Here is a 22511-nt window from a genome sequence, read left to right as displayed (position 1 = left end):
TAACTCGGAATCCTCCAAGTCACGCGTAGCCAAAGGCACCACAATAGATTGGTTCATATGAAAAGATGAGACCACTTTTGGTAGGAATTGAGGATGGGTCCGCAATTCCGCTCTATCCACATGGAACACCAAATATGGGCTTTTATGTGACAAAGCCGCTAATTCCGACACTCGCCTAGCCAAAGCCAAGGCTAATAACATGACCACCTTCCACGTGAGATATGTTAACTCCACCGTTTTAAGGCTGCTAAAAACTGCTAGCGAGCAATCAACTCAGAATGACCCCCATAGTGTATTGCAAGAAAATATCTGTAAATCCAATGGTACCGTAAGTGCGGTATATACTCGCACTTCTTTGCGGGGCGAGAACATCTCCCCTAAGTGAAGTCAGCCCTATGAATAGAGTTTGTGTGATCCCTGTGCAGCAGTCACAGAAAGGGTTCATCTCTGCAGTTTGTCACTCAAATTACATTGTTGCATTTTTTCTAGAAGTGGATCTGAGAGCTGTTACCCGCAGACCAGCTACAATAATTATCCTGGGATAGTGCGCAAGGGCATAGAAGGGAGCGGCTCAAGAAAAGAGAAGTGGAAACAGACAGCAAACTAGGCTGGAGAGAGACCTGAGACAAAGAGATCTGAATTATACGAGAGCCGACCAGGGGAAACACAAATTATGCAGTCAAGTTTCCCACATTTGGGGAAATCGCAGGAGCAGCACACCCAGAGTGCAATGGGTGAGCCTTGCCCTGGGAGAAGCACCTTCATGATCATAGTATCTCACCTGGCAGGTAAGTAGGAGTTGGGCTAGAGCTGGGGAGGGTCGCTGCTCGGGCACCCCCCTGTCAAGTGAAGGAGATCCAACTGAAGCAGCACAAGGAAACTCTCGAAAGAAGAACAAGGCTAGAGGAAGATCTGAGACAAAGAAATCTGACTTTTACAAGAGCTGACCAGAGGAAAGCACAAACACAGTCACTCACTACCACAAATAATGCAGTCAAGTTTCCCACATTTGGGGAAATCACAGGGGTCAGCATACCCAGAATGCAATGAATGAACCTCACCCTGGGAGAACAATCTTCATGACCATGGTATCTCCTATGCAAAATAAGTATGATTTGGGATAGGGCTGGGGAGGGCCGCTGCTCAGGCACATCTCTGTCAAGTAAAGAAGATTCAACTGAGGCAGCACAAGGGAACTCTCATCTGGGGACAACAACTGCAGGGAGAACACATATTTTCAGATGAACATGGGAGGGCAGAAGGCTGCCTAATACTGAAGCACCCCCAAACAACAAACCAAATGCAACAACTAGTACAAGCATTCCTGGGGGAAGGTCTGCAGAAGACGGATTTGCATACGGTGATGTCATCCAAGCAGTGGGCCAAAGTTGGCTGGAACCCTCATCTGCATATGAAAAGAGAAAAGGGGTATGCAGGGCATGGCGGCCTTTTGCGGCGCTTGGATGACCCCTAGTTCGCATTAAATACCCCCACCCTCCTTCTGTGTGGGGCTCATGTTGGCCATGCCCCAGTCCCTGAAGCATTCAAGCTGATTTCTTGCAGCAGCTGGGCACTGTAACAGCTCCAGAGCTGCTCTGTAAGGCAAGTAAAAGTGTGTGGGCCCTGCAGCACTACCTGTAGTTTGCATTGTGCATTGTAAGGCACAAAGTAAGCAGACGGGAGGAGAAGTCAGGATAGTGCACAAGGGTATAGAAGGGAGGGGCTCAAGAAAAAAGAAGTGGAAACAGACAGCAAACTAGGCTGGAGAGAGACCTGAGACAAAGAGATCTGAATTATATGAGAGCCGACCAGGGGAAACACAAATTACGCAGTCAAGTTTCCCACATTTGGGGAAATCACAGGGGCAGCACACCCAGAGTGCAATGGGTGATCCTTGCCATGGGAGAAGCAACTTCATGATCATAGTATCTCACCTGGCAGGTAAGTAGGAGTTGGGCTAGAGCTGGGGAGGGTCGCTGCTCGGGCAGCCCCCTGTCAAGTGAAGGAGATCCAACTGAGGCAGCACAAGGGAACTCTCGAAAGAAGAACAAGGCTAGAGGAAAATCTGAGACAAAGAAATCTGACTTTTACCAGAGCTGACCAGAGGAAAGCACAAACACAGTCCCCCACTACCACAAATAATGCAGTCGAGTTTCCCACATTTGTGGAAATCACAGGGGTCAGCATACCCAGAATGCAATGAATGAACCTCACCCTGGGAGAACAATCTTCATGACCAAGGTATCTCCTATGCAAAATAAGTATGATTTGGGATAGGGCTGGGGAGGGCCGCTGCTCAGGCACATCTCTGTCAAGTAAAGGAGATTCAACTGAGGCAGCACAAGGGAACTCTCATCTGGGGACAACAACTGCAGGGAGAACACATATTTTCAGATGAACATGGGAGGGCAGAAGGCTACCTAATACTGAAGCACCCCAAAACAACAAACAAAATGCAACAACTAGTGCAGGCATTCCTGGGGGAAGGCCTGCAGCAGATGGATTTGCATATGGTGATGTCATCCAAGCAGTGGGTCAAAGTTGGCTTCAACCCTCGTCTGCATATGAAAAGAGAAAAGGGGCGTGCAGGGCATGGCAGCCTTTTGCGGCGCTTGGATGACCCCTAGCTCGCATTAAACACCTTCACCCTCCTTCGGTGTGGGGCTCATGTTGGCCATGCCCCAGCCCCTGAAGCATTCAAGCTGATTTCTTGCAGCAGCTGGGCACTGTAACAGCTCCAGAGCTGCTCTGTAAGGCAAGTAAAAGGGTGTGGGCCCTGCAGCACTACCTGTAGTTTGCATTGTGCATTGTAAGGCACAAAGTAAGCAGACAGGAGGAGAAGTCAGGATAGTGCACAAGGGTATAGAAGGGAGGGGCTCAAGAAAAAAGAAGTGGAAACAGACAGCAAACTAGGCTGGAGAGAGACCTGAGACAAAGAGATCTGAATTATATGAGAGCCGACCAGGGGAAACACAAATTACGCAGTCAAGTTTCCCACATTTGGGGAAATCACAGGGGCAGCACACCCAGAGTGCAATGGGTGATCCTTGCCCAGGGAGAAGCAACTTCATGATCATAGTATCTCACCTGGCAGGTAAGTAGGAGTTGGGCTAGAGCTGGGGAGGGTCGCTGCTCGGGCACCCCCCTGTCAAGTGAAGGAGATCCAACTGAGGCAGCACAAGGGAACTCTCGAAAGAAGAACAAGGCTAGAGGAAAATCTGAGACAAAGAAATCTGACTTTTACCAGAGCTGACCAGAGGAAAGCACAAACACAGTCCCCCACTACCACAAATAATGCAGTCGAGTTTCCCACATTTAAGGAAATCACAGGGGTCAGCATACCCAGAATGCAATGAATGAACCTCACCCTGGGAGAACAATCTTCATGACCATGGTATCTCCTATGCAAAATAAGTATGATTTGGGATAGGGCTGGGGAGGGCCGCTGCTCAGGCACATCTCTGTCAAGTAAAGAAGATTCAACTGAGGCAGCACAAGGGAACTCTCATCTGGGGACAACAACTGCAGGGAGAACACATATTTTCAGATGAACATGGGAGGGCAGAAGGCTGCCTAATACTGAAGCACCCCCAAACAACAAACCAAATGCAACAACTAGTGCAAGCATTCCTGGGGGAAGGCTGCAGCAGATGAATTTGCATATGGTGATGTCATCCAAGCAGTGGGTCAAAGTTGGCTTCAACCCTCGTCTGCATATGAAAAGAGAAAAGGGGCGTGCAGGGCATGGCGGCCTTTTGCGGCGATTGGATGACCCCTAGTTCGCATTAAACACCTCCACCCTCCTTCGGTGTGGGGCTCATGTTGGCTATGCCCCTGCCCCTGAAGCATTCAAGCTGATTTCTTGCAGCAGCTAGGCACTGTAACAGCTCCAGAGCTGCTCTGTAAGGCAAGTAAAAGGGCGTGGGCCCTGCAGCACTACCTTTAGTTCGCATTGTGCGTTGGAAGGCACAAATTAAGCAGACGGGAGAAGTCAGGATAGTGCGCAAGGGCATAGAAGGGAGCGGCTCAAGAAAAAATAAGTGGAAATAGACAGCAAACTAGGCTGGAGAGAGACCTGAGACAAAGAGATCTGAATTATACGAGAGCCGACCAGGGGAAACACAAATTATGCAGTCAAGTTTCCCACATTTGGGGAAATCGCAGGAGCAGCACACCCAGAGTGCAATGGGTGAGACTTGCCCTGGGAGAAGCACCTTCATGATCATAGTATCTCACCTGGCAGGTAAGTAGGATTTGGGATAGAGCTGGGGAGGGTCGCTGCTCGGGCACCCCCCTGTCAAGTGAAGTAGATCCAACTGAGGCAGCACAAGGAAACTCTCGATAGAAGAACAAGGCTAGAGGAAGATCTGAGACAAATAAATCTGACTTTTACCAGAGCTGACCAGAGGAAAGAACAAACACAGTCCCCCACTACCACAAATAATGCAGTCGAGTTTCCCACATTTGGGGAAATCATAGGGGTCAGCATACCCAGAATGCAATGAATGAACCTCACCCTGGGAGAACAATCTTCATGACCATGGTATCTCCTATGCAAAATAAGTATGACTTGGGATAGGGCTGGGGAGGGCCGCTGCTCAGGCACATCTCTGTCAAGTAAAGGAGATTCAACTGAGGCAGCACAAGGGAACTCTCATCTGGGGACAACAACTGCAGGGAGAACACATATTTTCAGATGAACATGGGAGGGCAGAAGGCTGCCTAATACTGAAGCACCCCCAAACAACAAACCAAATGCAACAACTAGTGCAAGCATTCCTGGGGGAAGGCCTGCAGCAGATGGATTTGCATATGGTGATGTCATCCAAGCAGTGGGTCAAAGTTGGCTTCAACCCTCGTCTGCATATGAAAAGAGAAAAGGGGCGTGCAGGGCATGGCGGCCTTTTGCGGCGCTTGGATGACCCCTAGTTTGCATTAAACACCTCCACCCTCCTTCGGTGTGGGGCTATGCCCCAGCCCCTGAAGCATTCAAGCTGATTTCTTGCAGCAGCTGGGCACTGTAACAGCTCCAGAGCTGCTCTGTAAGGCAAGTAAAAGGGTGTGGGCCCTGCAGCACTACCTGTGGTTTGCATTGTGCGTTGGAAGGCACAAAGTAAGCAGACGGGAGAAGTCAGGATAGTGCGCAAGGGCATAGAAGGGAGCAACTCAAGAAAAGAGAAGTGGAAACAGACAGCAAACTAGGCTGGAGAGAGACCTGAGACAAAGAGATCTGAATTATACGAGAGCCGACCAGGGGAAACACAAATTATGCAGTCAAGTGTCCAACATTTGGGGAAACCGCAGGAGCAGCACACCCAGAGTGCAATGGGTGAGCCTTGCCCTGGGAGAAGCACCTTCATGATCATAGTATCTCACCTGGCAGGTAAGTAGGAGTTGGGCTAGAGCTGGGGAGGGTCGCTGCTTGGGCACCCCCCTGTCAAGTGAAGGAGATCCAACTGAGGCAGCACATGGAAACTCTCGAAAGAAGAACAAGGCTAGAGGAAGATCTGAGACAAATAAATCTGACTTTTACCAGAGCTGACCAGAGGAAAGCACAAACACAGTCCCCCACTACCACAAATAATGCAGTCGAGTTTCCCACATTTGGGGAAATCACAGGGGTCAGCATACCCAGAATGCAATGAATGAACCTCACCCTGGGAGAACAATCTTCATGACCATGGTATCTCCTATGCAAAATAATTATGATTTGGGATAGGGCTGGGGAGGGCCGCTGCTCAGGCACATCTCTGTCAAGAATTTATAAAGTCTATACATATATATAACCAAATGTCAATATATATATATAGAACCCAGCGATTCTATCAAAACTTATCTATTTCACCAATTTGTTGCTTATTTAATCTTTATACATCTATTAATTTTCACCATATATTATAAAATGCTGCTCCCATAGGTAGTACTGTTCTACCAATAATAAACCAAATTTTAAAGATAATCACACTTGTTATTAAGGGAGCGCAAAAAATAAAATATACAAGCTCTTTATTTTTAAAAAATATATATAGACAGAAGAAACCCACATTCAATAAAATACAATGGAGTCAACATATATAGGCACCACTATCCATATCTAAATGTAATCAGGATCTATTTCATATTGCCCTTGATGACAACGGAATGTTTATTAAAGTGTCCAAAAAATCCTCCTGGATACAGCTGTTGTAATTTAATCATTACTTTCCAATTGTAATTGATACATTAAATTCCTTCTTGTGGATGAACAGCAACAGTTGTAACCAACGCCTCTTATTTACTGCAGTTAAAGTTCATATGTAACTCACGTGAGTAATGAAAGAAAACAGGGGGAGAGCGCTGTGATGGTTGGTGAAACACAGCGGTATGCTACGACCCCCGTTAACCGTGGCTGGATCTTATTGGCACTCGCGGTCGGGATATTTCTCCCTGCCGTGGGGTAGAGACCTCCTTTTGCTCGGTCTCAAATTGCTTTTTCCCCTTCACCGCTGTCTTTACATCAGACGTCCGCCGTGATGTAGCTCGTTCATGAACGGGCTTATATCTCAGCAATCAGAGTGTCCGGTAATCACCTTCCTTACGCGTTTTTCCGCTGTTATCCAAGAGCGGTTTCGTCAGAGGATACATCAGCAGCCTAGCAGGCTCTTTTTAAAATGCACCGGACCAATAGCATTACTAATTAGTTGATTGGATACATACATGTACTAATTGGATGCATACATGTAATGACTCACATATGGAACAACTTTCTAATTGCAATTGCACATATAAAGGCATTTCATAATATAAAAATAAGCAACATGGTGATTAAAAATAATAATAAAATAAGCAACAAGGTGGTTTAAAAAATAACAGAAAATATATAATCTATATACAGATTAACCTATAATCTTTCAATCAATACCTCATATCTATAATCACATATACATAATTCAGAGACTCAGCACTAAGGATCCCCATTTACTTATATAAAACCTTTTAGGGTAACATAAATCCATGCCATTACTAAAGCAGTTCTTGTGGCGCAGGGGAAACATCAAATGCACTCTATGCAGCTAGTCCCATGTTCGAATCCAACCTGCTCAGCTTAACATCCATATTATTTATTTACTTTTAATGGGATCATTCTATCAATTCATTTTTACCTTTAATTTTTGTTAATATTATTTCTATATTTCATTATTTTAACCCCTGGAATAACTACATTGCTGTTTAAACAACAAAAAGAATTGAAGAAAAAATAAATATTAAACAGACAATTTAAGGATTCGAAGATTTAAATATTTAAAGATTTTAAAATGTAAAACAGGGAGGGGGGGGGGGGGAGGGGGGCCTTTTGGGAGAAGGAGGGGAAAAAAATAAAAATAGAAAAAAAAATATATATAGAACCAAGAGAAAGTGTAAAAAGAGGATGGAGGAAGAAATCTGATGTTCATCATTACTAGTGGATTTTACTAAAGAACTTTAAAGGAACACACACAACAGGATTATACAGTTTCATCCTAAGAGGAAAGCTGTTTCCAAAATAGCTACTTCTAATAATTTTTTTATTTATTAAACATACAATAAATGGATATTCAATAAATAATGTATTAGGTAAATCAATAGATAAAATCTTCAGAGACTGCCAATGTTGTTCAGTTCGATGCTCTCATTCAGACCATCAGGTGTATGGGTACCCAAAGAAAAAATCCAAAATGCCTCCCTTGTCAAGTAAAGGAGATTCAACTGAGGCAGCACAAGGGAACTCTCATCTGGGGACAACAACTGCAGGGAGAACACATATTTTCAGATGAACATGGGAGGGCAGAAGGCTGCCTAATACTGAAGCACCCCCAAACAACAAACCAAACGCAACAACTAGTACAAGCATTCCTGGGGGAAGGCCTGCAGCAGATGGATTTGCATATGGTGATGTCATCCAAGCAGTGGGTCAAAGTTGGCTTCAACCCTCGTCTGCATATGAAAAGAGAAAAGGGGCGTGCAGGGCATGGCGGCCTTTTGCGGCGCTTGGATGACCCCTAGTTCGCATTAAACACCTCCACCCTACTTCGGTGTGGGGCTCATGTTGGCTATGCCCCAGCCCCTGAAGCATTCAAGCTGATTACTTGCAGCAGCTGGGCACTGTAATAGCTCCAGAGCTGCTCTGTAAGGCAACTAAAAGGGTGTGGGCCCTGCAGCACTACCTGTAGTTCGCATTGTGCGTTGGACGGCACAAAGTAAGCAGACGGTAGAAGTCAAGATAGTGCGCAAGGGCATAGAAGGGAGTGGCTCAAGAAAAGAGAAGTGTAAACAGACAGCAAACTAGGCTGGAGAGAGACATGAGACAAAGAGATCTGAATTATACGAGAGCCGACCAGGGGAAACACAAATTATGCAGTCAAGTTTCCCACATTTGAGGATATCGCAGGAGCAGCACACCCAGAGTGCAATTGGTGAGCCTTGCCCTGGGAGAAGCACCTTCATGATCATAGTATCTCACCTAGCAGGTAAGTAGGAGTTGGGCTAGAGCTGGGGAGGGTCACTGCTCGGGCACCCCCCTGTCAAGTGAAGGAGATCCAACTAAGGCAGCACAAGGGAACTCTCGAAAGAAGAACAAGGCTAGAGGAAGATCTGAGACAAAGAAATCTGACTTTTACCAGAGCTGACCAGAGGAAAGCACAAACACAGTCCCCCACTACCACAAATAATGCTGTCAAGTTTACCACATTTGGGGAAATAACAGGGGTCAGCATACCCAGAATGCAATGAATGAACCTCACCCTGGGAGAACAATCTTCATGACCATAATATCTCCTATGCAAAATAAGTATGATTTGGGATAGGGCTGGAGAGGGCCGCTGCTCAGGCACATCTCTGTCAAGTAAAGGAGATTCAACTGAGGCAGCACAAGGGAACTCTCATCTGGGGACAACAACTGCAGGAGGTACACATATTTTCAGATGAACATGGGAGGGCAGAAGGCTGCCTAATACTGAAGCACCCCCAAACAACAAACCAAATGCAACAACTAGTGCAAGCATTCCTGGGGGAAGGCCTGCAGCAGATGGATTTGCATATGGTGATGTCATCCAAGCAGTGGGTCAAAGTTGGCTTCAACCCTCGTCTGCATATGAAAAGATAAAATTGGCATGCAGGGCATGGCGGCCTTTTGCGGTGCTTGGATGACCCCTAGTTCGCATTAAACACCTCCACCCTCCTTCGGTGTGGGGCTCATGATGGCTATGCCCCAGCCCCTGAAGCATTCAAGCTGATTTCTTGCAGCAGCTGGGCACTGTAACAGCTCCAGAGCTGCTCTGTAAGGCAAGTAAAAGGGTGTGGGCCCTGCAGCACTACCTGTAGTTTGCATTGTGCGTTGGAAGGCACAAAGTAAGCAGACGGGAGAAGTCAGGACAGTGCGCAAGGGCATAGAAGGGAGCAACTCAAGAAAAGAGAAGTGGAAACAGACTGCAAATTAGGCTGGAGAGAGACCTGAGACAAAGAGATCTGAATTATACGAGAGCCGACCAGGTGAAACACAAATTATGCAGTCAAGTGTCCAACATTTGGGGAAACCGCAGGAGTAGCACACCCAGAGTGCAATGGGTGAGCCTTGCCCTGGGAGAAGCACCTTCATGATCATAGTATCTCACCTGGCAGGTAAGTAGGAGCTGGGCTAGAGCTGGGGAGGGTCGCTGCTCGGGCACCCCCCTGTCAAGTGAAGGAGATCCAACTGAGGCAGCACAAGGGAACTCTCGAAAGAAGAACAAGGCTAGAGGAAGATCTGAGACAAAGAAATCTGACTTTTACCAGAGCTGACCAGAGGAAAGCACAAACACAGTCCCTCACTACCACAAATAATGCAGTCCAGTTTCCCACATTTGGGGAAATCACAGGGGTCAGCATACCCAGAATGCAATGAATGAACCTCACCCTGGGAAAACAATCTTCATGACCATGGTATCTCCTATGCAAAATAAGTATGATTTGGGATAGAGCTGGGGAGGGCCGCTGCTCAGGCACATCTCTGTCAAGTAAAGGAGATTCAACTGAGGCAGCACAAGGGAACTCTCATCGGGGGACAACAACTGCAGGGAGAACACAAATTTTCAGATGAACATGGGAGGGCAGAAGGCTGCCTAATACTGAAGCACCCCCAAACAACAAACCAAATGCAACAACTAGTGCAAGCATTCCTGGGGGAAGGCCTGCAGCAGATGGATTTGCATATGGTGATGTCATCCAAGCAGTGGGTCAAAGTTGGCTTCAACACTCATCTGCATATGAATAGAGAAGAGGGGCATGCAGGGCATGGCGGCCTTTTGCGGCGCTTGGATGACCCCTAGTTCGCATTAAACACCTCCACCCTCCTTCGGTGTGGGGCTCATGTTGGCTATGCCCCAGCCCCTGAAGCATTCAAGCTGATTTCTTGCAGCAGCTGGGCACTGTAACAGCTCCAGAGCTGCTCTGTAAGGCAAGTAAAAGGGTGTGGGCCCTGCAGCACTACCTGTAGTTCGCATTGTGCGTTGGAAGGCACAAAGTAAGCAGACGGGAGAAGTCAGGATAGTGCGCAAGGGCATAGAAGGGAGCGGCTCAAGAAAAGAGAAGTGGAAACAGACAGCAAACTAGGCTGGAGAGAGACCTGAGACAAAGACATCTGAATTATACGAGAGCCGACCAGGGGAAACACAAATTATGCAGTCAAGTTTCCCACATTTGGGGAAATCACAGGGGCAGCACACCAAGAGTGCGATGGGTGAGCCTTGCCCTGGGAGAAGCACCTACATGATCATAGTATCTCACCTGGCAGGTAAGTAGGAGTTAGGCTAGAGCTGGGGAGGGTCGCTGCTCGGGCACCCCCCTGTCAAGTGAAGGAGATCCAACTGAGGCAGCACAAGGGAACTCTCGAAAGAAGAACAAGGCTAGAGGAAGATCTGAGACAAAGAAATCTGACTTTTACCAGAGCTGACCAGAGGAAAGCACAAACACAGCCCCCCACTACCACAAATAATGCAGTCGAGTTTCCAACATTTGGGGAAATCACAGGGGTCAGCATACCCAGAATGCAATGAATGAACCTCACCCTGGGAGAACAATCTTCATGACCATGGTATCTCCTATGCAAAATAAGTATGATTTGGGACAGGGATGGGGAGGGCCGCTGCTCAGGCACATCTCTGTCAAGTAAAGGCGATTCAACTGAGGCAGCACAAGGGAACTCTCATCTTGGGACAACAACTGCAGGGAGAACACATATTTTCAGATGAACATGGGAGGGCAGAAGGCTGCCTAATACTGAAGCACCCCCAAACAACAAACCAAATGCAACAACTAGTGCAAGCATTCCTGGGGAAGGCCTGCAGCAGATGGATTTGCATATGGTGATGTCATCCAAGCAGTGGGTCAAAGTTGGCTTCAACCCTCGTCTGCATATGAAAAGAAAAAAGGGATGTGCAGGGAATGGCGGCCTTTTGCGGCGCTTGGATGACCCCTAATTCGCATTAAACATCTCCACCCTCCTTCGGTGTGGGGCTCATGTTGGTTATGCCCCAGCCCCTGAAGCATTCAAGCTGATTTCTTGCAGCAGCTGGGCACTGTAACAGCTCCAGAGCTGCTCTGTAAAGCATGTAAAAGGGTGTGGGCCCTGCAGCACTACCTGTAGTTTGCATTGTGCGTTGGAAGGCACAAAGTAAGCAGACAGGAGAGGTCAGAATAGTGCGCAAGGGCATAGAAGGGAGCGGCTCAAGAAAAGAGAAGTGGAAACAGACAGCAAACTAGGCTGGAAAGAAACCTGAGACAAAGAGATCTGAATTATACGAGAGCCGACCAGGGGAAACACAAATTATGCAGTCAAGTTTCCCACATTTTGGGAAATCACAGGGGCAGCACACCAAGAGTGCAATGGGTGAGCCTTGCCCTGGGAGAAGCACCTACATGATCATAGTATCTCACCTGGCAGGTAAGTAGGAGTTGGGCTAGAGCTGGGGAAGGTCGCTGCTCGGGCACTTCCCTGTCAAGTGAAGGAGATCCAACTGAGTCAGCACAAGGGAACTCTCGAAAGAAGAACAAGGCTAGAGGAAGATCTGAGGCAAATAAATCTGACTTTTACCAGAGCTGACCAGAGGAAAGCACAAACACAGTCCCCCACTACCACAAATAATGAAGTCGAGTTTCCCACATTTGGGGAAATCACAGGGGTCAGCATACCCAGAATGCAATGAATGAACCTCACCCTGGGATAACAGTCTTCATTACCATGATATCTCCTATGCAAAATAAATATGATTTGGGATAGGGCTGGGGAGGGCCGCTGCTCAGGCACATCTCTGTCAAGTAAAGGAGATTCAACTGAGGCAGCACAAGGGAACTCTCATCTGGGGACAACAACTGCAGGGAGAACACATATTTTCAGATGAACATGGGAGGGCAGAAGGCTGCCTAATACTGAAGCACCCCCAAACAACAAACCAAATGCAACAACTAGTACAAGCATTCCTGGGGGAAGGTCTGCAGAAGACGGATTTGCATACAGTGATGTCATCCAAGCAGTGGGCACGGTTGGCTGGAACCCTCATCTGCATATGAAAAGAGAAAAGGGGTATGCAGGGAATGGCGGCCTTTTGCGGCGCTTGGATGACCCTTAGTTCGCATTAAACACCCCCACCCTCCTTCGGTGTGGGGCTCATGTTGGCAATGCCCCAGCCCCTGAAGCATTCAAGCTGATTTCTTGCAGCAGCTGGGCACTGTAACAGCTCCAGAGCTGCTCTGTAATGCAAGTAAAAGTTTGTGGGCCCTGCAGCACTACCTGTAGTTTGCATTGTGCATTGGAAGGCACAAAGTAAGCAGACAGGAGGAGAAGTCAGGATAGTGCACAAGGGTATAGAAGGGAGGGGCTCAAAAAAGAAGAAGTGGAAACAGACTGCAAACTAGGCTGGAGAGAGACCTGAGACAAAGAGATCTGAATTATATGAAAGCCGACCAGTGGAAACACAAATTATGCAGTCAAGTTTCCCACATTTGGGGAAATCACAGGGGCAGCACACCCAGAGTGCAATGGGTGAGCCTTGTCCTGGGAGAAGCACCTTCATGATCATAGTATCTCACCTGGCAGGTAAGTAGGAGTTGGGCTAGAGCTGGGGAGGGTCGCTGCTTGGGCACCCCCCTGTCAAGTAAAGGAGATCCAACTGAGGCAGCACAAGGGAACTCTCGAAAGAAGAACAAGGCTAGAGGAAGATCTGAGACAAAGAAATCTGACTTTTACCAGAGCTGACCAGAGGAAAGCACAAACACAGTCCCCCACTACCACAAATAATGCAGTCAAGTTTCCCACATTTGGGGAAATCACAGGGGTCAGCATACCCAGAATGCAATGAATGAACCTCACCCTGGGAGAACAATCTTCATGACCATGGTATCTCCTATGCAAAATAAGTATGATTTGGGATAGGGCTGGGGAGGGCCGCTGCTCAGGCACATCTCTGTCAAGTAAAGAAGATTCAACTGAGGCAGCACAAGGGAACTCTCATCTGGGGACAACAACTGCAGGGAGAACACATATTTTCAGATGAACATGGGAGGGCAGAAGGCTGCCTAATACTGAAGCACCCCCAAACAACAAACCAAATGCAACAACTAGTGCAAGCATTCCTGGAGGAAGGCCTGCAGCAGATGGATTTGCATATGGTGATGTCATCCAAGCAGTGGGTCAAAGTTGGCTTCAACCCTCGTCTGCATATGAATAGAGAAAATGGGCGTGCAGGGCATGTCGGCCTTTTGCAGCGCTTGGATGACCCCTAGTTCGCATTAAACACCTCCACGCTCCTTCGGTGTGGGGCTCATGTTGGCTATGCCCCAGCCCCTGAAGCATTCAAGCTGATTTCTTGCAGAAGCTGGGCACTGTAACAGCTCCAGAGCTGCTCTGTATGGCAAGTAAAAGGGTGTGGGCCCTGCAGCACTACCTGTAGTTCGCATTGTGCGTTGGAAGGCACAAAGTAAGCAGATGGGAGAAGTCAGGATAGTGCGCAAGGGCATAGAAGGGAGCGGCTCAAGAAAAGAGAAGTGGAAACAGACAGCAAACTAGGCTGGAGAGCTCTTCTGTCTATATTTTGCAAACCTGCTCTTGTCCTCTCCAGCTGCTCCATGTAGATTTGACGTCTGGAAAGGTGCATAACCCACTGACAAGCAGGCACACTCCTGCATGAGTTTTCTCTCTCACTAGCTGGATGATACACAATCATTTGCATGTGCTCCACCTCCGACACACCACCCACCCAACCACCCAGTGACCAGAGCCACCCACAAGCCAACTGGCTCCGTGATTTAATTTGCACAGTGTAGTCATCCAGGCAGCATGTCCTTCTCAATGGAAGGATCTCTGGTTCCATGGAATCTTCCACATTGGAATGCTGCGGAATAAAAAGGATTTAAATATTCAGCTTGCTAGCATTCAATGTACCTGCGGCTTGGCTTTAGCACATGGGTCTTCATCCTGTGGCCCTCCAGCTGCTGTGAAACTACACATCCCAGCATGCCCTGCCACAGTTTTGCTATTAAGGTATGCTAAAACTGAGGCAGGGCATGCTGGGATGTGTAGTTCCACAGCATCTGGAGGGTCGCAGGTTGAAGACCCATGTTCTAGCATGCCTGTTCTATGATGCATGTACCGTGATGTCACAATCAGCTTGGAATGGGGTGTCTAGCAGGCATTTGCTGACAGACACTTGAGGGAGACACACATCAGGAGATGCAGCATATCGGAGGTCTTCGATGCCTTTCCAGCAAATGCACACCACCTGCTGCTGGTCTGGACACAAAACAATGCCCACAATCGAAGTCCCAAAATGCCCAACTACAGGATTCATGTAAGTAGTGAATTTAGGAATGAATTTAGAAGTAGGAAATTAAGTTAGTTCACAAGTACATTCAAATTCAGATCTAAAGTCTAGGTAGGCCTCACGTCCTGGCAGCCCCCAGCACTTAAAAATGCCTTGATTAGAGGTAGAGAATTAAATGTAGATAAAAAGTAGACACAAAATAAGACTCCACAGAGCAGTTATCAGGTGTCTTTATCAATTGTTGCATTTAAAAAATCAAGCAATTAGGGAACACAATGTTGCAACAATGTAACCCTATTTGCAAAATAGTACTAAATAAGTTTGTCGATGTAAGACATTTGCAAAGGCGCATCCAAAACACGCTGGAAAATGCAACTGAATCTGTTTTTGGAGGCTAGAATAGGAAATGTGCATCGGTCCTACCAGTACTGAAAGCTCTTCTACCATCTCCCTTTTCTGAAAAGCCATTTAATATATGGTTCCCAGATAGGGGACATATCAGATATTGCCTTTCAAAAGCAGCAAATATCATACCACTTCTATTGCCATCAAAGATAAACATTGATTGTTTTCAGATATTGGATTGAAAAAGCAGTCTTTATTGACATAAAGAAGCAAAAAAACATACATAAACATTACACACATAAGTACTGTGTTGCAGCACAGATAAAACACAATACAAATGCTGTCGGTATAGTACAGTTCAAGAACTACAGCACAGGCCAGCCTACACTATAAATCATGAACTGCACTATACATTTAAACAATACAATAATACAACAGTTAATAAGGCTATGGGTGTGGAGTGTAAGAGGGTGAGGGAATCACAAGACCGAAGCTTTATTGTAACACAGACACATATAAGGGGAGGGGCAATAAATAGAAAGGTATCCTTTACTATAGAATGTAGTCCAATCCGACCTCTGTGCTCTTCCACAACTGAAAAACGGATAGTGTTCCCAAGCCTTCCATCCTGGAATATCTTTGGTCTTTCGCCAATGAAGAAAACAATCCCTCCCTCCAGCAGACCCTTCAACCACGATACAAGATCACAGCCAAAAGGCCGAGAAGCAACTACACTTGAGCTTAACAAAAATGGCTAAAACTTAGTGGAGGAAAGTGCAGTGCACCAAAACATAAGCTGACACAATCATGGAGAATGTGCCAGCATATATGCTCTTCTATCTATATTTTGCAAACCTGCTCTTGTCCCCTCCAGCTGCTCTATGTAGATTTGACGTCTGGCAAGGTGCATAACCCACTGACAAACAGGCACACTCCTGCATGAGTTTTCTCTCTCACTAGCTGGATGATACACAATCATTTGCATGTGCTCCACCTCCGACACACCACCCACCCAACCACCCAGTCACCAGAGCCACCCACAAACCAACTAGCTCCGTGATTTAATTTGCACAGTGTAGTCATCCAGGCAGCATGTCCTTCTCAATGGAAGGATCTCTGGTTCCATGGAATCTTCCACATTGGAATGCTGCGGAACAAAAAGGATTTAAATATTCAGCTTGCTAGCATTCAATGTACCTGCGGCTTGGCTCTAGCACATGGGTCTTCATCCTGTGGCCCTCCAGCTGCTGTGAAACTACACATCCCAGCATGCCCTGCCACAGTTTTGCTATTAAGGTATGCTAAAACTGAGGCAGGGCATGCTGGGATGTGTAGTTCCACAGCAGCTGGAGGGTCGCAGGTTGAAGACCCATGTTCTAGCATGCCTGTTCTATGATGCATGTACCGTGATGTCACAATCAGCTTGGAATGGGGTGTCTAGCAGGCATTTGCTGACAGCCACTTGAGGGAGACACACATCAGGAGATGCAGCATATCGGAGGTCTTCGATGCCTTTCCAGCAAATGCACACCACCTGCTGCTGGTCTGGACACAAAACAATGCCCACAATCGAAGTCCCAAAATGCCCAACTACAGGATTCATGTAAGTAGTGAATTTAGGAATGAATTTAGAAGTAGGAAATTAAGTTAGTTCACAAGTACATTCAAATTCAGATCTAAAGTCTAGGTAGGCCTCACGTCCTGGCAGTTCCCAGCACTTAAAAATGCCTTGATTAGAGGTAGAGAATTAAATGTAGATAAAAAGTAGACACAAAATAAGACTCCACAGAGCAGTTATCAGGTGTCTTTATCAATTGTTGCATTTAAAAAATCAAGCAATTAGGGAACACAATGTTGCAACAATGTAACCCTATTTGCAAAATAGTACTAAATAAGTTTGTCGATGTAAGACATTTGCAAAGGCGCATCCAAAACACGCTGGAAAATGCAACTGAATCTGTTTTTGGAGGCTAGAATAGGAAATGTGCATCGGTCCTACCAGTACTGAAAGCTCTTCTACCATCTCCCTTTTCTGAAAAGCCATTTAATATATGGTTCCCAGATAGGGGACATATCAGATATTGCCTTTCAAAAGCAGCAAATATCATACCACTTCTATTGCCATCAAAGATAAACATTGATTGTTTTCAGATATTGGATTGAAAAAGCAGTCTTTATTGACATAAAGAAGCAAAAAAACATACATAAACATTACACACATAAGTACTGTGTTGCAGCACAGATAAAACACAATACAAATGCTGTCGGTATAGTACAGTTCAAGAACTACAGCACAGGCCAGCCTACACTATAAATCATGAACTGCACTATACATTTAAACAATACAATAATACAACAGTTAATAAGGCTATGGGTGTGGAGTGTAAGAGGGTGAGGGAATCACAAGCCCGAAGCTTTATTGAAAGACAGACACATATAAAGGGAGGATTAATAAATACAAAGATATCCTTTACTATAGAATGTAGTCCAATCCGGTCTTTCAACTCTTCCACAACTTAAAAACGGATAGTGTTCCCAAGCCTTCCATCCTGGAATATCTTCAGTCTCTCGCCAATGAAGAAAACAATCCCTCCAGCAGACTCTTTAACCACGATACAAGATCACAGCCAAAAGGGCGAGAAGCAACTACACTTGCGTTTAACCAAAATAGCTAAAACTTAATGGAGGAAAGTGCAGTGCACCAAAACATAAGCTGACACAATCATGGAGAATGCGCCAGCATATATGCTCTTCTATCTATATTTTGCAAACCTGCTCTTGTCCCCTCCAGCTGCTCCATGTAGATTTGACGTCTGGCAAGGTGCATAACCCACTGACAAGCAGGCACACTCCTGCATGAGTTTTCACTCTCACTAGCTGGATGATACACATTCATTTGCATGTGCTCCACCTCCGACACACCGCCCACCCAACCACCCAGTCACCAGAGCCACCCACAAGCCAACTGGCTCCGTGACTTAATTTGCACAGTGCAGTCATCCAGGCAGCATGTCCTTCTCAATGGAATAATCTCTGGTTCCATGGAATCTTCCGCATTGGAATGCTGCGGAACAAAAAGGATTTAAACATTCAGCTTGCTAGCATTCAATGCACCTGCGGCTTGGCTCTAGCACATGGGTCTTCATCCTGTGGCCCTCCAGCTGCTGTGAAACTACACATCCCAGCATGCCCTGCCACAGTTTTGCTATTAAGGTATGCTAAAACTGAGGCAGGGCATGCTGGTATATGTAGTTCCACAGCAGCTGGAGGGTCGCAGGTTGAAGACCCATATTCTAGCATGCCTGTTCTATGATGCATGTTCCGTGATGTCACAATCAGCTTGGAATGGGGTGTCTAGCATGCATTTGCTGACAGCCACTTGAGGGAGACACACATTAGGAGATGCAGCATATCGGAGGTCTTCGATGCCTTTCCAGCAAAATGCACACCACCAGCTGCTGGTCTGGACACAAAACAATGCCCACAATTGAAGGCTCAAAATGCCCAACTACAGGATTAATATAAGTAGTGAATTTAGGAATGAATTTAGAAGTAGGAAATTAAGTTAGTTCACAAGTACATTCAAATTCAGATCTAAAGTCTAGGTAGGCCTCACGTCCTGGCAGCCCCCAGCATTTAAAAATGCCTTGATTAGAGGTAGGGAATTAAATGTAGATAAGAAGTAGACACAAAATAAGACTCCACAGAGCAATTATCAGGTGTCTTTATCAATTGTTGCATTTAAAAAAATCAAGCAATTAGGGAACACAATGTTGCGACAATGTAACCCTATTTGCAAAATAGTACTAAATAAGTTTGTCGATGTAAGACATTTGCAAAGGCGCAAACAAAACACGCTGGAAAATGCAACTGAATCTGTTTTTGGAGGTTAGAATAGATGCAGGATCAAGTAGCTCAATGGGTAGGGTATTTGATTAGAATTCAACAGGTTATAGGTTTGAATCCTGGGTATGATAGTTTGAGGTGTTATTTAATAAAGTATGTTTATATACTAGTCACACATGGCTTACTTGTACAAATGGCATGTCACCAGTTAGTGCTGACTGCTAATATGCCATTTGCACAAACACGCCATGTGTGACTGTATATGCATTTAAGGAGGGCACCCCGGCAATACCACAAACCATTGAGTGTCAAGTATACTAGATATATCTTCATATCTCATGTGCTTTCTCTGAGACCAATCTTGTTATGCCCCTTCCCCACAAGGCATGCGCCTTTTGTCTATATTGCAAAAATGGGGAGGGGGGGGGGCATATAATTATCTGTCACAGGGCACCAAAAAGTCTAGTTATGGCTCTGGTATGCATTATGTAATCTGGCAGACCATATCTCCAACACTGGCTGGTTGGAATAGAAATCCGGTTATCTATGTGAGCAAATGACCATCAACGATTTACTCTCAAACACTAGAAAATGGACAAAAATGGTCCCCTAAACAAATTGGTTAAATTTTGGGTTTAACCAATTTGTGTAATGACCATTTTTTGACCACTTTTCTAGTGTTTGGGAGCAAATGGTTAATTGACATTTGCTCCTATACATTACCAGATTTTCATTCCATCCATCCAGACTGGATAGATAGCCTGACAGATAATTGTGTAGTGTACGCCCAGGATAACTGTCAGTTGTGCTTTCTTTTATGACGGCACATAAATGGGTGGGCAGATCCAGAGCAAGCACTGCCCACTCATGCATAGTTGTCAACTGATGTGAAGTTCCAGGGGGCAATCTCAGTTATAAAGAAAAGTATCTGGAAATTGTCCCTAGTTTAAAAAAAAAATAAAAAAAAATTGATCAACTCCATTTATTTAGTATGATATCCCAGGTGATAGGATGCCGGCAGTCAGAACAACATACTTTATTAAATAACACATCTCAAACTACCATACCCAGGATTCAAACCTATAACCTGTTGAATTCTAATCAAACACCCTACCTATTGAGCTATTTGATCCTGCATAAAAATTGTGAACATTATATGAAGCTATTGGTACTTTGAAAAAAAAAGTATCAGCATTACAACGCAGCAGATCCATGCAGTTTGCAGCCACACACTACATGTATCTGCTCAGCCACAATGCTGATTATTTCTTCACAAAGTACAAGGTGAGCTCCAAACAGAATTCTCTAGCTTAGAATTATGCCAAACCTAGAAGTCGGGCCCCCCACCCTGGGATCCCCCAGAGGGAGGCCTGCACCGTCATGCGGCAGGCTTGTCCGTTTTGGAAGCAGGCTGATGGGCAGCCCAGGCTTGCTTCAGTCTGGGCTTGGCAGGTCTGGAAGCATGAGCTTGCTTTGGGTATGCCTGACCTTGGGTACGCTTTACCTTGAGGATGAAAGGGCCAAGGGAAAGTACTTTTAGCCTTCTGCGTGGTAGAAGTCATACTAGGTAGGCAAGCTGTTTTAGCGGTAGCCAGATCAGCTACAATCTTATTGAGGTCTTCTCCAAAGAGAGTGTCTCCCTTGAAAGGAAGCACCTCCAGGGTTTTCTTGGAATCCATATCCACCGACCAGGATCTCAACCAGCTGTATAAAGTATTACCTTGGAACTGGCTCTCCACTCCCCATTATCTGGTTATCATGGCTTCCTCCGCCAGTGTCCAGACTCGCTTGCTGAAGCTCGGCCACTTCTTCCTAGCAGCAGGCTCCTGGATCACTGGGCAGCAGAGGTGCTTGGGAGCCGGAAGGGGGCGGAGCAATCAGGCAGGCAGTTGCAGTGCTGCCCAGCTATCTGTGGTGTGAGAAGAAGCAGGGGCACCCCACCGCTGGCAGTGCTGCAGCTAGCGGTGGTGGCAGCGGCGAGGCTGCTGGGCTGGGTCTTTAAAAAGGTGGAAAGAAGGGTGTTACGGCATGGAATGTACAAACTGCGAGACCCTGCTGGTAGCGCCTTTGTCTATTTAGTAGGAAGGGCACGTAACAGCCGGAGGGCAATGGAGGAAGCCCCTTTAGGGCTGGAGCCCGGCGGCAACTGACTCCGTTGTCTCTGGCAGTTCCGCCCCTGGACTAGAGGAATGGTCAAGAACATGGCAACATTTAATGCCAAAAAATGCAAAATCATACACGTCTCAAAAATACAAAGGCTAACTATAATATTAAGGGCATTATAATGGCAAGAGGAAAGCTATCTAAGTATTACTATTTCAGGTGAGCAATGTAACAAAGCAATAGGAAAGGCAAGTCAGATGCTTGTTTGCATAGGTAAAGAACCAGTAGCAGAAAAAAGTAATACAGGTTGAGTATCCCATATCCAAATATTCCGAAATACGGACTTTTTTGAGTGAGACTGAGATAGTGAAACCTTTGTTTTTTGATGGCTCAGTGTACACAAACTTTGTTTAATACTCAAAGTTATTAAAAATATTGTATTAAATGAACTTCAGACTGTGTGTATAAGGTGTATATGACACATAAATGAATTCTGTGAATGTACACACACTTTGTTTAATGCACAAAGTTATAAAAAATATTGTCTAAAATGACCTTCAGGCTGTGTGTATATGGTATATATGAAACATAAATGCATTCTGTGCTTAGATTTAGGTCCCATCACCATAATATCTCGTTATGGTATGCAATTATTCCAAAATACAGAAAAATCCGATATCCTAATGACGCGGTTGTTGTTTTTGGGAGTGATACTGGACACAGAAGAGGTTTTCTTCTAGTGGAATGGCTCTGGAGATCCAGAGTCTGGTCAAACAAATTCTGAAACCAGCAAGAGTGTTAATCCATCAATGCATTCGGTTGCTGGGGAAGATGGTTGCGGCCTACGAGGCCATTCAGTTTGGCAGGCTCCATGCCAGAGTGTTCCAGTGGGACCTGTTGGACAAGTGGTCCGGATCCCACCTACACATGCACCGGAGGATAATCCTGTCTTCCAAGACCAGAATCTCACTCCATTGGTGGCTGCACAGTTCTCACCACCTAGAGGGGCGATAGTTTGGGATCCAGGACGGGATCCTAGGGACCACGGATGCAACCCTCCGAGGCTGGGGAGCAGTCACACAGGGGGAAAACATCCAAGGAAGATGGTCAAGTCAGGAAAGTTGTCTCCACATAAATGTTCTGGAGTTAAGGGCCATTTAATAACTGCAGACACAGTACGCACTGGGACGGGTGCCCAGCATCCTCTACGGACTAAGAGAAAAGGATTTACCAGTAGGTATTAAAATCCTATTTTCTCTAAAGTCCTAGAGGATGCTGGGGACTCCGTAAGGACCATGGGGATAGACGGGCTCCGCAGGAGACATGGGCACTTTAAGAAAGACTTTAGTTCTGGGTGTGCACTGGCTCCTCCCTCTATGCCCCTCCTCCAGACCTCAGTTTGATACT

General features: G+C 46.1%; 18 non-coding genes and 2 pseudogenes across 18 annotated transcripts; all 20 read right to left on the bottom strand.

Annotated features, from left to right (window-relative positions):
* Positions 1-633: 633 nt before the first annotated feature.
* On the bottom strand, positions 634-796 carry LOC134952045 (U1 spliceosomal RNA). The gene has a single exon (XR_010184665.1). It is a non-coding gene; the product is annotated as a U1 spliceosomal RNA (small nuclear RNA).
* Positions 797-948: 152 nt separating this feature from the next.
* Positions 949-1112, bottom strand: LOC134951385 (U1 spliceosomal RNA). The gene has a single exon (XR_010184136.1). It is a non-coding gene; the product is annotated as a U1 spliceosomal RNA (small nuclear RNA).
* A 695-nt stretch (positions 1113-1807) lies between these two features.
* LOC134953472 (U1 spliceosomal RNA) lies at positions 1808-1949 on the bottom strand (annotated as a pseudogene).
* Positions 1950-2101: 152 nt separating this feature from the next.
* LOC134951113 (U1 spliceosomal RNA) lies at positions 2102-2265 on the bottom strand. The gene has a single exon (XR_010183912.1). It is a non-coding gene; the product is annotated as a U1 spliceosomal RNA (small nuclear RNA).
* A 695-nt stretch (positions 2266-2960) lies between these two features.
* Positions 2961-3102, bottom strand: LOC134953318 (U1 spliceosomal RNA; annotated as a pseudogene).
* A 152-nt stretch (positions 3103-3254) lies between these two features.
* On the bottom strand, positions 3255-3418 carry LOC134950674 (U1 spliceosomal RNA). The gene has a single exon (XR_010183552.1). It is a non-coding gene; the product is annotated as a U1 spliceosomal RNA (small nuclear RNA).
* A 670-nt stretch (positions 3419-4088) lies between these two features.
* Positions 4089-4251, bottom strand: LOC134952424 (U1 spliceosomal RNA). The gene has a single exon (XR_010184949.1). It is a non-coding gene; the product is annotated as a U1 spliceosomal RNA (small nuclear RNA).
* A 152-nt stretch (positions 4252-4403) lies between these two features.
* On the bottom strand, positions 4404-4567 carry LOC134950639 (U1 spliceosomal RNA). Its single transcript, XR_010183523.1, has one exon. It is a non-coding gene; the product is annotated as a U1 spliceosomal RNA (small nuclear RNA).
* Positions 4568-5228: 661 nt separating this feature from the next.
* On the bottom strand, positions 5229-5391 carry LOC134952898 (U1 spliceosomal RNA). Its single transcript, XR_010185277.1, has one exon. It is a non-coding gene; the product is annotated as a U1 spliceosomal RNA (small nuclear RNA).
* Positions 5392-5543: 152 nt separating this feature from the next.
* On the bottom strand, positions 5544-5707 carry LOC134950446 (U1 spliceosomal RNA). Its single transcript, XR_010183364.1, has one exon. It is a non-coding gene; the product is annotated as a U1 spliceosomal RNA (small nuclear RNA).
* Positions 5708-8331: 2624 nt separating this feature from the next.
* LOC134953421 (U1 spliceosomal RNA) lies at positions 8332-8494 on the bottom strand. Its single transcript, XR_010185568.1, has one exon. It is a non-coding gene; the product is annotated as a U1 spliceosomal RNA (small nuclear RNA).
* A 152-nt stretch (positions 8495-8646) lies between these two features.
* LOC134951539 (U1 spliceosomal RNA) lies at positions 8647-8810 on the bottom strand. The gene has a single exon (XR_010184261.1). It is a non-coding gene; the product is annotated as a U1 spliceosomal RNA (small nuclear RNA).
* Positions 8811-9481: 671 nt separating this feature from the next.
* LOC134953034 (U1 spliceosomal RNA) lies at positions 9482-9644 on the bottom strand. The gene has a single exon (XR_010185379.1). It is a non-coding gene; the product is annotated as a U1 spliceosomal RNA (small nuclear RNA).
* A 152-nt stretch (positions 9645-9796) lies between these two features.
* Positions 9797-9960, bottom strand: LOC134951483 (U1 spliceosomal RNA). The gene has a single exon (XR_010184215.1). It is a non-coding gene; the product is annotated as a U1 spliceosomal RNA (small nuclear RNA).
* Positions 9961-10631: 671 nt separating this feature from the next.
* LOC134953449 (U1 spliceosomal RNA) lies at positions 10632-10794 on the bottom strand. Its single transcript, XR_010185587.1, has one exon. It is a non-coding gene; the product is annotated as a U1 spliceosomal RNA (small nuclear RNA).
* A 152-nt stretch (positions 10795-10946) lies between these two features.
* On the bottom strand, positions 10947-11110 carry LOC134950926 (U1 spliceosomal RNA). Its single transcript, XR_010183758.1, has one exon. It is a non-coding gene; the product is annotated as a U1 spliceosomal RNA (small nuclear RNA).
* Positions 11111-11780: 670 nt separating this feature from the next.
* Positions 11781-11943, bottom strand: LOC134953382 (U1 spliceosomal RNA). Its single transcript, XR_010185551.1, has one exon. It is a non-coding gene; the product is annotated as a U1 spliceosomal RNA (small nuclear RNA).
* A 152-nt stretch (positions 11944-12095) lies between these two features.
* On the bottom strand, positions 12096-12259 carry LOC134951937 (U1 spliceosomal RNA). Its single transcript, XR_010184578.1, has one exon. It is a non-coding gene; the product is annotated as a U1 spliceosomal RNA (small nuclear RNA).
* A 673-nt stretch (positions 12260-12932) lies between these two features.
* LOC134952664 (U1 spliceosomal RNA) lies at positions 12933-13095 on the bottom strand. Its single transcript, XR_010185140.1, has one exon. It is a non-coding gene; the product is annotated as a U1 spliceosomal RNA (small nuclear RNA).
* A 152-nt stretch (positions 13096-13247) lies between these two features.
* On the bottom strand, positions 13248-13411 carry LOC134950540 (U1 spliceosomal RNA). Its single transcript, XR_010183441.1, has one exon. It is a non-coding gene; the product is annotated as a U1 spliceosomal RNA (small nuclear RNA).
* Positions 13412-22511: the final 9100 nt, after the last annotated feature.

Source organism: Pseudophryne corroboree, chromosome 8 (genome assembly GCF_028390025.1).
Source record: "Pseudophryne corroboree isolate aPseCor3 chromosome 8, aPseCor3.hap2, whole genome shotgun sequence".
Taxonomy (NCBI): domain Eukaryota; kingdom Metazoa; phylum Chordata; class Amphibia; order Anura; family Myobatrachidae; genus Pseudophryne; species Pseudophryne corroboree.
Note: the sequence above shows the minus strand (reverse complement) of the source record. Positions and strands in the feature narration are given on the sequence as shown.